Genomic DNA, 12,196 nt, shown 5'->3' with positions numbered 1-12,196 from the left:
AAAATTAAATGAAATAAGTAAAAATTAAATGAAATGAGTAAAAATTTAATGAAATAAGCAAAAATTAAATGAAATAAGAAGAATTAAATGAAATAAGTAAAAATTAAATGTAATAAACAAAATTAAATGAAATAAGTAAAAATTAAATGAAATAAGCAAAAATTAAATGAAATAAGAAGAATTAAATGAAATAAGTAAAAATTAAATGAAATAAACAAAAATTAAATGAAATAAGTAAAAATTAAATGAAATAAGTAAAAATTAAATGAAATAAGTAAAAATTAAATGAGATAAGTAAAAATTAAATGAAATAAACAAAAATTTAATGAAAAAAGAAAAAATTAAAGGAAATAAGTAAAAATTAAATGAAATAAGCAAAAATAAAATTAAATAAGCAAAAATTAAATGAAATAAGTAAAGATTAAATAGAATAAGTAAAAATTAAATGAAATAAGCAAAAATTAAATAAAATAAACAAAAATAAAATGAAATAAGTAAAAATTATATCAAATAGGCAAAGATTAAATGAAAGACAAGAAATTAAATGAAATAAGTAAAAATTAAATGAAATAAGTAAAGATTAAATGAAATAAGTAAAAATTAAAGGAAATAAGTAAAAATAAAATGAAATAAGCAAAAATTAAATTAAATAAGCAAAAATTAAATGAAATAAGTAAAGATTAAATGAAATAAGTAAAAATTAAAGGAAATAAGTAAAAATTAAATGAAAAAAGGCAAAAATTAAATTAAATAAGCAAAAATTAAATGAAATAAGTAAAGATTTAATGAAATAAGCAAAAATTAAATGAAATCAGAAGAATTAAATGAAATAAGTAAAAATTAAATGTAATAAACAAAAATTAAATGAAATAAGTAAAAATTAAATGAAATAAGTAAAGATTAAATAAAATAAGTAAAAATTACATGAAATAAGTAAAAATTAAATGAAATAAAAAAAATTAAATGAAATAAGTAAAAATTAAATGAAATAAGCAAAAATTAAATGAAATAAGTAAAAATTAAATGAAATAAGTAAAAATTACATGAAATAAGTAAAAATTAAATGAAATAAGCAAAAATTAAATGAAATAAGTAAACATTAAATGAAATAAGCTAAAATTAAATCAAATAAGTAAAAATTAAATGAAATAAGTAAAAATTAAATGAAATAAGTAAAAATTAAATGAAATAAGCAAAAATTAAATGAAATAAGTAAAAATTAAATGAAATAAGCTAAAATTAAATGAAATAAGCAAAAATTAAATGAAATAAGTAAAAATTATCTAAGCAGAAATTAAATGAAATAAGGAAAAATTTAATGAAATAAGCAAAAATTAAATGAAATAAGTAAAAATTAAATGAAATAAGTAAAAATTAAATGAAATAAGCAAAAATTAAATGAAATAAACAAAAATTAAATTAAATAAGTAAAAATTAAATGAAATAAGAATTAAATGAAATAAGTAAAAATTAAATGAAATAAGTAAAAATTAAATGAAATATGTAAAAATTAAATGAAATAAGTAAAGATTTAATGAAATAAGCAAAAATTAAATGAAATAAGCAAAAATTAAATGTAATAAACAAAAATTAAATGAAATAAGTAAAAATTAAATGAAATAAGTAAAAATTAAATGAAATAAGTAAAAATTAAATGAAATGAGTAAAAATTTAATGAAATAAGCAAAAATTTAATGAATTAAGAAGAATTAAATGAAATAAGTAAAAATTAAATGTAATAAACAAAATTAAATGAAATAAGTAAAAATTAAATGAAATAAGTAAAAATTAAATGAAATAAGTAAAAATTAAATGAAATGAGTAAAAATTTAATGAAATAAGCAAAAATTAAATGAAATAAGAAGAATTAAATGAAATAAGTAAAAATTAAATGTAATAAACAAAATTAAATGAAATAAGTAAAAATTAAATGAAATAAGAAAAAATTAAATGAAATAAGTAAAAATTAAATGAGATAAGTAAAAATTAAATGAAATAAACAAAAATTTAATGAAAAAAGAAAAAATTAAATTAAATAAGCAAAAATTAAATAAAATAAACAAAATAAAATGAAATAAGTAAAAATTATATCAAATAAGCAAAGATTAAATGAAAGACAAGAAATTAAATGAAATAAGTAAAAATTAAATGAAATAAGTAAAGATTAAATGAAATAAGTAAAAATTAAAGGAAATAAGTAAAAATTAAATGAAATAAGCAAAAATTAAATTAAATAAGCAAAAATTAAATGAAATAAGTAAAGATTAAATGAAATAAGTAAAAATTAAAGGAAATAAGTAAAAATTAAATGAAAAAAGGCAAAAATTAAATTAAATAAGCAAAAATTAAATGAAATAAGTAAAGATTTAATGAAATAAGCAAAAATTAAATGAAATCAGAAGAATTAAATGAAATAAGTAAAAATTAAATGTAATAAACAAAAATTAAATGAAATAAGTAAAAATTAAATGAAATAAGTAAAAATTAAATAAAATAAGTAAAAATTACATGAAATAAGTAAAAATTAAATGAAATAAAAAAAATTAAATGAAATAAGTAAAAATTAAATGAAATAAGCAAAAATTAAATGAAATAAGTAAAAATTAAATGAAATAATTCAAAATTACATGAAATAAGTAAAAATTAAATGAAATAAGCAAAAATTAAATGAAATAAGTAAACATTAAATGAAATAAGCTAAAATTAAATCAAATAAGTAAAAATTAAATGAAATAAGTAAAAATTAAATGAAATAAGTAAAAATTAAATGAAATAAGTAAATATTAAAGGCAATAAATAAAAATTAAATGAAATAAGTAAAAATTAAATGAAATTAGCTAAACTTAAATGGAATAAGAAGAATTAAATGAAATAAGTAAAAATTAAATGAAATAAGTAAAAATTAAATGAAATAAGTAAAAATTTAATGAAATAAGCAAAAAGTAAATGAAATAAGAAGAATTAAATGAAATAAGTAAAAATTAAATGAAATAAGTAAAAATTGAATGAGATAAGTAAAAATTAAATGAAATATGTAAAAATTAAATGAAATAAGTAAAAATTAAATGAAATAAGTAAAAATTTAATGAAATAAACAAAAATTAAATGAAATAAGAAGAATTAAATGAAATAAGTAAAAATTAAATGAAATAAGAATTAAATGAAATAAGTAAAAATTAAATGAAATAAGTAAAAATTAAATAAAATAAGTAAAAATTACATGAAATAAGTAAAAATTAAATGAAATAAAAAAAATTAAATGAAATAAGTAAAAATTAAATGAAATAAGCAAAAATTAAATGAAATAAGTAAAAATTAAATGAAATAATTAAAAATTACATGAAATAAGTAAAAATTAAATGAAATAAGCAAAAATTAAATGAAATAAGTAAACATTAAATGAAATAAGCTAAAATTAAATCAAATAAGTAAAAATTAAATGAAATAAGTAAAAATTAAATGAAATAAGTAAAAATTAAATGAAATAAGTAAATATTAAAGGCAATAAATAAAAATTAAATGAAATAAGTAAAAATTAAATGAAATAAGCAAAACTTAAATGGAATAAGAAGAATTAAATGAAATAAGTAAAAATTAAATGAAATAAGTTAAAATTAAATGAAATAAGTAAAAATTTAATGAAATAAGCAAAAATTAAATGAAATAAGAAGAATTAAATGAAATAAGTAAAAATTAAATGAAATAAGTAAAAATTAAATGAGATAAGTAAAAATTAAATGAAATATGTAAAAATTAAATGAAATAAGTAAAAATTAAATGAAATAAGTAAAAATTTAATGAAATAAAAAAAAATTGAATGAAATAAGAAGAATTAAATGAAATAAGTAAAAATTAAATGAAATAAGAATTAAATGAAATAAGTAAAAATTAAATGAAATAAGTAAAAATTAAATGAAATATGTAAAAATTAAATGAAATAAGTAAAAATTTAATGAAATAAGCAAAAATTAAATGAAATAAGAAGAATTAAATGAAATAAGCAAAAATTAAATGAAATAAGCAAAAATTAAATGAAATAAGTAAAAATTAAATGAAATAAGTAAAAATTAAATGAAATAAGTAAAAATTTAATGAAATAAGTAAAAATTAAATGAAATAAGCAAAAATTAAATGTAATAAGCTAAAATTAAATGAAATAAGTAAAAATTAAATGAAATAAGTAAAAATTAAATGAAATAAAAAGAAATTAAATGAAATAAGTAAAAATTAAATGAAATAAGTAAAAATTAAATGAAATAAGTAAAAATTAAATGAGATAAGTAAAAATTAAATGAAATAAACAAAAATTTAATGAAAAAAGAAAAAATTAAATTAAATAAGCAAAAATTAAATAAAATAAACAAAAATAAAATGAAATAAGTAAAAATTATATCAAATAAGCAAAGATTAAATGAAAGACAAGAAATTAAATGAAATAAGTAAAAATTAAATGAAATAAGTAAAGATTAAATGAAATAAGTAAAAATTAAAGGAAATAAGTAAAAATTAAATGAAATAAGCAAAAATTAAATTAAATAAGCAAAAATTAAATGAAATAAGTAAAGATTAAATGAAATAAGTAAAAATTAAAGGAAATAAGTAAAAATTAAATGAAAAAAGGCAAAAATTAAATTAAATAAGCAAAAATTAAATGAAATAAGTAAAGATTTAATGAAATAAGCAAAAATTAAATGAAATAAGCAAAAATTAAATGAAATAAGTAAAAAATAAATGAAATAAGTAAAAATTACATGAAATAAGTAAAAATTAAATGAAATAAGCAAAAATTAAATGAAATAAGTAAACATTAAATGAAATAAGCTAAAATTAAATCAAATAAGTAAAAATTAAATGAAATAAGTAAAAATTAAATGAAATAAGTAAAAATTAAATGAAATAAGCAAAAATTAAATGAAATAAGTAAAAATTAAATGAAATAAGCTAAAATTAAATGAAATAAGCAAAAATTAAATGAAATAAGTAAAAAGTATCTAAGCAGAAATTAAATGAAATAAGGAAAAATTTAATGAAATAAGCAAAAATTAAATGAAATAAGTAAAAATTAAATGAAATAAGTAAAAATTAAATGAAATAAGCAAAAATTAAATGAAATAAGCAAAAATTAAATGAAATAAGTAAAAATTAAATGAAATAAGTAAAAATTAAATGAAATAAGTAAAAATTTAATGAAATAAGTAAAAATTAAATGAAATAAGCAAAAATTAAATGTAATAAACAAAAATTAAATGAAATAAGTAAAAATTAAATGAAATAAGTAAAAATTAAATGAAATAAGTAAAAATTAAATGAAATAAGTAAAAATTAAATGTAATAAACAAAAATTAAATGAAATAAGTAAAAATTAAATGAAATAAGTAAAAATTAAATAAAATAAGACAAAATTACATGAAATAAGTAAAAATTAAATGAAATAAAAAAAAATTAAATAAAATAAGTAAAAATTAAATGAAATAAGCAAAAATTAAATGAAATAAGTAAAAATTAAATGAAATAAGTAAAAATTACATGAAATAAGTAAAAATTAAATGAAATAAGTAAAAATTAAATGAAATAAGTAAAAATTTAATGAAATAAGCAAAAATTAAATGAAATAAGCAAAAATTAAATGTAATAAACAAAAATTATATGAAATAAGTAAAAATTAAATGAAATAAGTAAAAATTAAATGAAATAAGTAAAAATTAAATGAAATGAGTAAAAATTTAATGAAATAAGCAAAAATTAAATGAAATAAGAAGAATTAAATGAAATAAGTAAAAATTAAATGTAATAAACAAAATTAAATGAAATAAGTAAAAATTAAATGAAATAAGCAAAAATTAAATGAAATAAGAAGAATTAAATGAAATAAGTAAAAATTAAATGAAATAAACAAAAATTAAATGAAATAAGTAAAAATTAAATGAAATAAGTAAAAATTAAATGAAATAAGTAAAAATTAAATGAGATAAGTAAAAATTAAATGAAATAAACAAAAATTTAATGAAAAAAGAAAAAATTAAAGGAAATAAGTAAAAATTAAATGAAATAAGCAAAAATAAAATTAAATAAGCAAAAATTAAATGAAATAAGTAAAGATTAAATAGAATAAGTAAAAATTAAATGAAATAAGCAAAAATTAAATAAAATAAACAAAAATAAAATGAAATAAGTAAAAATTATATCAAATAGGCAAAGATTAAATGAAAGACAAGAAATTAAATGAAATAAGTAAAAATTAAATGAAATAAGTAAAGATTAAATGAAATAAGTAAAAATTAAAGGAAATAAGTAAAAATAAAATGAAATAAGCAAAAATTAAATTAAATAAGCAAAAATTAAATGAAATAAGTAAAGATTAAATGAAATAAGTAAAAATTAAAGGAAATAAGTAAAAATTAAATGAAAAAAGGCAAAAATTAAATTAAATAAGAAAAAATTAAATGAAATAAGTAAAGATTTAATGAAATAAGCAAAAATTAAATGAAATCAGAAGAATTAAATGAAATAAGTAAAAATTAAATGTAATAAACAAAAATTAAATGAAATAAGTAAAAATTAAATGAAATAAGTAAAGATTAAATAAAATAAGTAAAAATTACATGAAATAAGTAAAAATTAAATGAAATAAAAAAAATTAAATGAAATAAGTAAAAATTAAATGAAATAAGCAAAAATTAAATGAAATAAGTAAAAATTAAATGAAATAAGTAAAAATTACATGAAATAAGTAAAAATTAAATGAAATAAGCAAAAATTAAATGAAATAAGTAAACATTAAATGAAATAAGCTAAAATTAAATCAAATAAGTAAAAATTAAATGAAATAAGTAAAAATTAAATGAAATAAGTAAAAATTAAATGAAATAAGCAAAAATTAAATGAAATAAGTAAAAATTAAATGAAATAAGCTAAAATTAAATGAAATAAGCAAAAATTAAATGAAATAAGTAAAAATTATCTAAGCAGAAATTAAATGAAATAAGGAAAAATTTAATGAAATAAGCAAAAATTAAATGAAATAAGTAAAAATTAAATGAAATAAGTAAAAATTAAATGAAATAAGCAAAAATTAAATGAAATAAACAAAAATTAAATTAAATAAGTAAAAATTAAATGAAATAAGAATTAAATGAAATAAGTAAAAATTAAATGAAATAAGTAAAAATTAAATGAAATATGTAAAAATTAAATGAAATAAGTAAAGATTTAATGAAATAAGCAAAAATTAAATGAAATAAGCAAAAATTAAATGTAATAAACAAAAATTAAATGAAATAAGTAAAAATTAAATGAAATAAGTAAAAATTAAATGAAATAAGTAAAAATTAAATGAAATGAGTAAAAATTTAATGAAATAAGCAAAAATTTAATGAATTAAGAAGAATTAAATGAAATAAGTAAAAATTAAATGTAATAAACAAAATTAAATGAAATAAGTAAAAATTAAATGAAATAAGTAAAAATTAAATGAAATAAGTAAAAATTAAATGAAATGAGTAAAAATTTAATGAAATAAGCAAAAATTAAATGAAATAAGAAGAATTAAATGAAATAAGTAAAAATTAAATGTAATAAACAAAATTAAATGAAATAAGTAAAAATTAAATGAAATAAGAAAAAATTAAATGAAATAAGTAAAAATTAAATGAGATAAGTAAAAATTAAATGAAATAAACAAAAATTTAATGAAAAAAGAAAAAATTAAATTAAATAAGCAAAAATTAAATAAAATAAACAAAATAAAATGAAATAAGTAAAAATTATATCAAATAAGCAAAGATTAAATGAAAGACAAGAAATTAAATGAAATAAGTAAAAATTAAATGAAATAAGTAAAGATTAAATGAAATAAGTAAAAATTAAAGGAAATAAGTAAAAATTAAATGAAAAAAGGCAAAAATTAAATTAAATAAGCAAAAATTAAATGAAATAAGTAAAGATTTAATGAAATAAGCAAAAATTAAATGAAATCAGAAGAATTAAATGAAATAAGTAAAAATTAAATGTAATAAACAAAAATTAAATGAAATAAGTAAAAATTAAATGAAATAAGTAAAAATTAAATAAAATAAGTAAAAATTACATGAAATAAGTAAAAATTAAATGAAATAAAAAAAATTAAATGAAATAAGTAAAAATTAAATGAAATAAGCAAAAATTAAATGAAATAAGTAAAAATTAAATGAAATAATTCAAAATTACATGAAATAAGTAAAAATTAAATGAAATAAGCAAAAATTAAATGAAATAAGTAAACATTAAATGAAATAAGCTAAAATTAAATCAAATAAGTAAAAATTAAATGAAATAAGTAAAAATTAAATGAAATAAGTAAAAATTAAATGAAATAAGTAAATATTAAAGGCAATAAATAAAAATTAAATGAAATAAGTAAAAATTAAATGAAATTAGCTAAACTTAAATGGAATAAGAAGAATTAAATGAAATAAGTAAAAATTAAATGAAATAAGTAAAAATTAAATGAAATAAGTAAAAATTTAATGAAATAAGCAAAAAGTAAATGAAATAAGAAGAATTAAATGAAATAAGTAAAAATTAAATGAAATAAGTAAAAATTGAATGAGATAAGTAAAAATTAAATGAAATATGTAAAAATTAAATGAAATAAGTAAAAATTAAATGAAATAAGTAAAAATTTAATGAAATAAACAAAAATTAAATGAAATAAGAAGAATTAAATGAAATAAGTAAAAATTAAATGAAATAAGAATTAAATGAAATAAGTAAAAATTAAATGAAATAAGTAAAAATTAAATAAAATAAGTAAAAATTACATGAAATAAGTAAAAATTAAATGAAATAAAAAAAATTAAATGAAATAAGTAAAAATTAAATGAAATAAGCAAAAATTAAATGAAATAAGTAAAAATTAAATGAAATAATTAAAAATTACATGAAATAAGTAAAAATTAAATGAAATAAGCAAAAATTAAATGAAATAAGTAAACATTAAATGAAATAAGCTAAAATTAAATCAAATAAGTAAAAATTAAATGAAATAAGTAAAAATTAAATGAAATAAGTAAAAATTAAATGAAATAAGTAAATATTAAAGGCAATAAATAAAAATTAAATGAAATAAGTAAAAATTAAATGAAATAAGCAAAACTTAAATGGAATAAGAAGAATTAAATGAAATAAGTAAAAATTAAATGAAATAAGTTAAAATTAAATGAAATAAGTAAAAATTTAATGAAATAAGCAAAAATTAAATGAAATAAGAAGAATTAAATGAAATAAGTAAAAATTAAATGAAATAAGTAAAAATTAAATGAGATAAGTAAAAATTAAATGAAATATGTAAAAATTAAATGAAATAAGTAAAAATTAAATGAAATAAGTAAAAATTTAATGAAATAAAAAAAAATTGAATGAAATAAGAAGAATTAAATGAAATAAGTAAAAATTAAATGAAATAAGAATTAAATGAAATAAGTAAAAATTAAATGAAATAAGTAAAAATTAAATGAAATATGTAAAAATTAAATGAAATAAGTAAAAATTTAATGAAATAAGCAAAAATTAAATGAAATAAGAAGAATTAAATGAAATAAGCAAAAATTAAATGAAATAAGCAAAAATTAAATGAAATAAGTAAAAATTAAATGAAATAAGTAAAAATTAAATGAAATAAGTAAAAATTTAATGAAATAAGTAAAAATTAAATGAAATAAGCAAAAATTAAATGTAATAAGCTAAAATTAAATGAAATAAGTAAAAATTAAATGAAATAAGTAAAAATTAAATGAAATAAAAAGAAATTAAATGAAATAAGTAAAAATTAAATGAAATAAGTAAAAATTAAATGAAATAAGTAAAAATTAAATGAGATAAGTAAAAATTAAATGAAATAAACAAAAATTTAATGAAAAAAGAAAAAATTAAATTAAATAAGCAAAAATTAAATAAAATAAACAAAAATAAAATGAAATAAGTAAAAATTATATCAAATAAGCAAAGATTAAATGAAAGACAAGAAATTAAATGAAATAAGTAAAAATTAAATGAAATAAGTAAAGATTAAATGAAATAAGTAAAAATTAAAGGAAATAAGTAAAAATTAAATGAAATAAGCAAAAATTAAATTAAATAAGCAAAAATTAAATGAAATAAGTAAAGATTAAATGAAATAAGTAAAAATTAAAGGAAATAAGTAAAAATTAAATGAAAAAAGGCAAAAATTAAATTAAATAAGCAAAAATTAAATGAAATAAGTAAAGATTTAATGAAATAAGCAAAAATTAAATGAAATAAGCAAAAATTAAATGAAATAAGTAAAAAATAAATGAAATAAGTAAAAATTACATGAAATAAGTAAAAATTAAATGAAATAAGCAAAAATTAAATGAAATAAGTAAACATTAAATGAAATAAGCTAAAATTAAATCAAATAAGTAAAAATTAAATGAAATAAGTAAAAATTAAATGAAATAAGTAAAAATTAAATGAAATAAGCAAAAATTAAATGAAATAAGTAAAAATTAAATGAAATAAGCTAAAATTAAATGAAATAAGCAAAAATTAAATGAAATAAGTAAAAAGTATCTAAGCAGAAATTAAATGAAATAAGGAAAAATTTAATGAAATAAGCAAAAATTAAATGAAATAAGTAAAAATTAAATGAAATAAGTAAAAATTAAATGAAATAAGCAAAAATTAAATGAAATAAACAAAAATTAAATTAAATAAGTAAAAATTAAATGAAATAAGAATTAAATGAAATAAGTAAAAATTAAATGAAATAAGTAAAAATTAAATGAAATATGTAAAAATTAAAAGAAATAAGTAAAAATTTAATGAAATAAGCAAAAATTAAATGAAATAAGCAAAAATTAAATGTAATAAACAAAAATTAAATGAAATAAGTAAAAATTAAATGAAATAAGTAAAAATTAAATGAAATAAGTAAAAATTAAATGAAATGAGTAAAAATTTAATGAAATAAGCAAAAATTAAATGAATTAAGAAGAATTAAATGGAGTAAGTAAAAATTAAATGTAATAAACAAAATTAAATGAAATAAGTAAAAATTAAATGAAATAAGTAAAAATTAAATGAAATAAGTAAAAATTAAATGAAATGAGTAAAAATTTAATGAAATAAGTAAAAATTAAATGAAATAAGTAAAAATTACATGAAATAAGTAAAAATTAAATGAAATAAGTAAAAATTAAATGAAATAAGTAAAAATTAAATGAAATAAGTAAAAATTAAATGAGATAAGTAAAAATTAAATGAAATAAACAAAAATTTAATGAAAAAAGAAAAAATTAATTTAAATAAGCAAAAATTAAATAAAATAAACAAAAATAAAATGAAATAAGTAAAAATTATATCAAATAAGCAAAGATTAAATGAAAGACAAGAAATTAAATGAAATAAGTAAAAATTAAATGAAATAAGTAAAGATTAAATGAAATAAGTAAAAATTAAAGGAAATAAGTAAAAATTAAATGAAATAAGCAAAAATTAAATGAAATAAGCAAAAATTAAATGAAATAAGTAAAGATTAAATGAAATAAGTAAAAATTAAAGGAAATAAGTAAAAATTAAATGAAAAAAGGCAAAAATTAAATTAAATAAGCAAAAATTAAATGAAATAAGTAAAGATTTAATGAAATAAGCAAAAATTAAATGAAATCAGAAGAATTAAATGAAATAAGTAAAAATTAAATGTAATAAACAAAAATTAAATGAAATAAGTAAAAATTAAATGAAATAAGTAAAAATTAAATAAAATAAGTAAAAATTACATGAAATAAGTAAAAATTAAATGAAATAAAAAAAAATTAAATGAAATAAGTAAAAATTAAATGAAATAAGCAAAAATTAAATGAAATAAGTAAAAATTAAATGAAATAAGTAAAAATTACATGAAATAAGAAAAAATTAAATGAAATAAGCAAAAATTAAATGAAATAAGTAAACATTAAATGAAATAAGCTAAAATTAAATCAAATAAGTAAAAATTAAATGAAATAAGTAAAAATTAAATGAAATAAGTAAAAATTAAATGAAATAAGCAAAAATTAAATGAAATAAGTAAAAATTAAATGAAATAAGCTAAAATTAAATGAAATAAGCAAAAATTAAATGAAATAAGTAAAAATTATCTAAGCAGAAATTAAATGAAATAAGGAAAAATTTAATGAAATAAGCAAAAATTAAATGA

The sequence above is a fragment of the Euprymna scolopes genome, chromosome 12 (genome assembly GCF_053919585.1).
Source record: "Euprymna scolopes isolate OS-2025 chromosome 12, ASM5391958v1, whole genome shotgun sequence".
NCBI lineage: Eukaryota > Metazoa > Mollusca > Cephalopoda > Sepiida > Sepiolidae > Euprymna > Euprymna scolopes.
Note: the sequence above shows the minus strand (reverse complement) of the source record.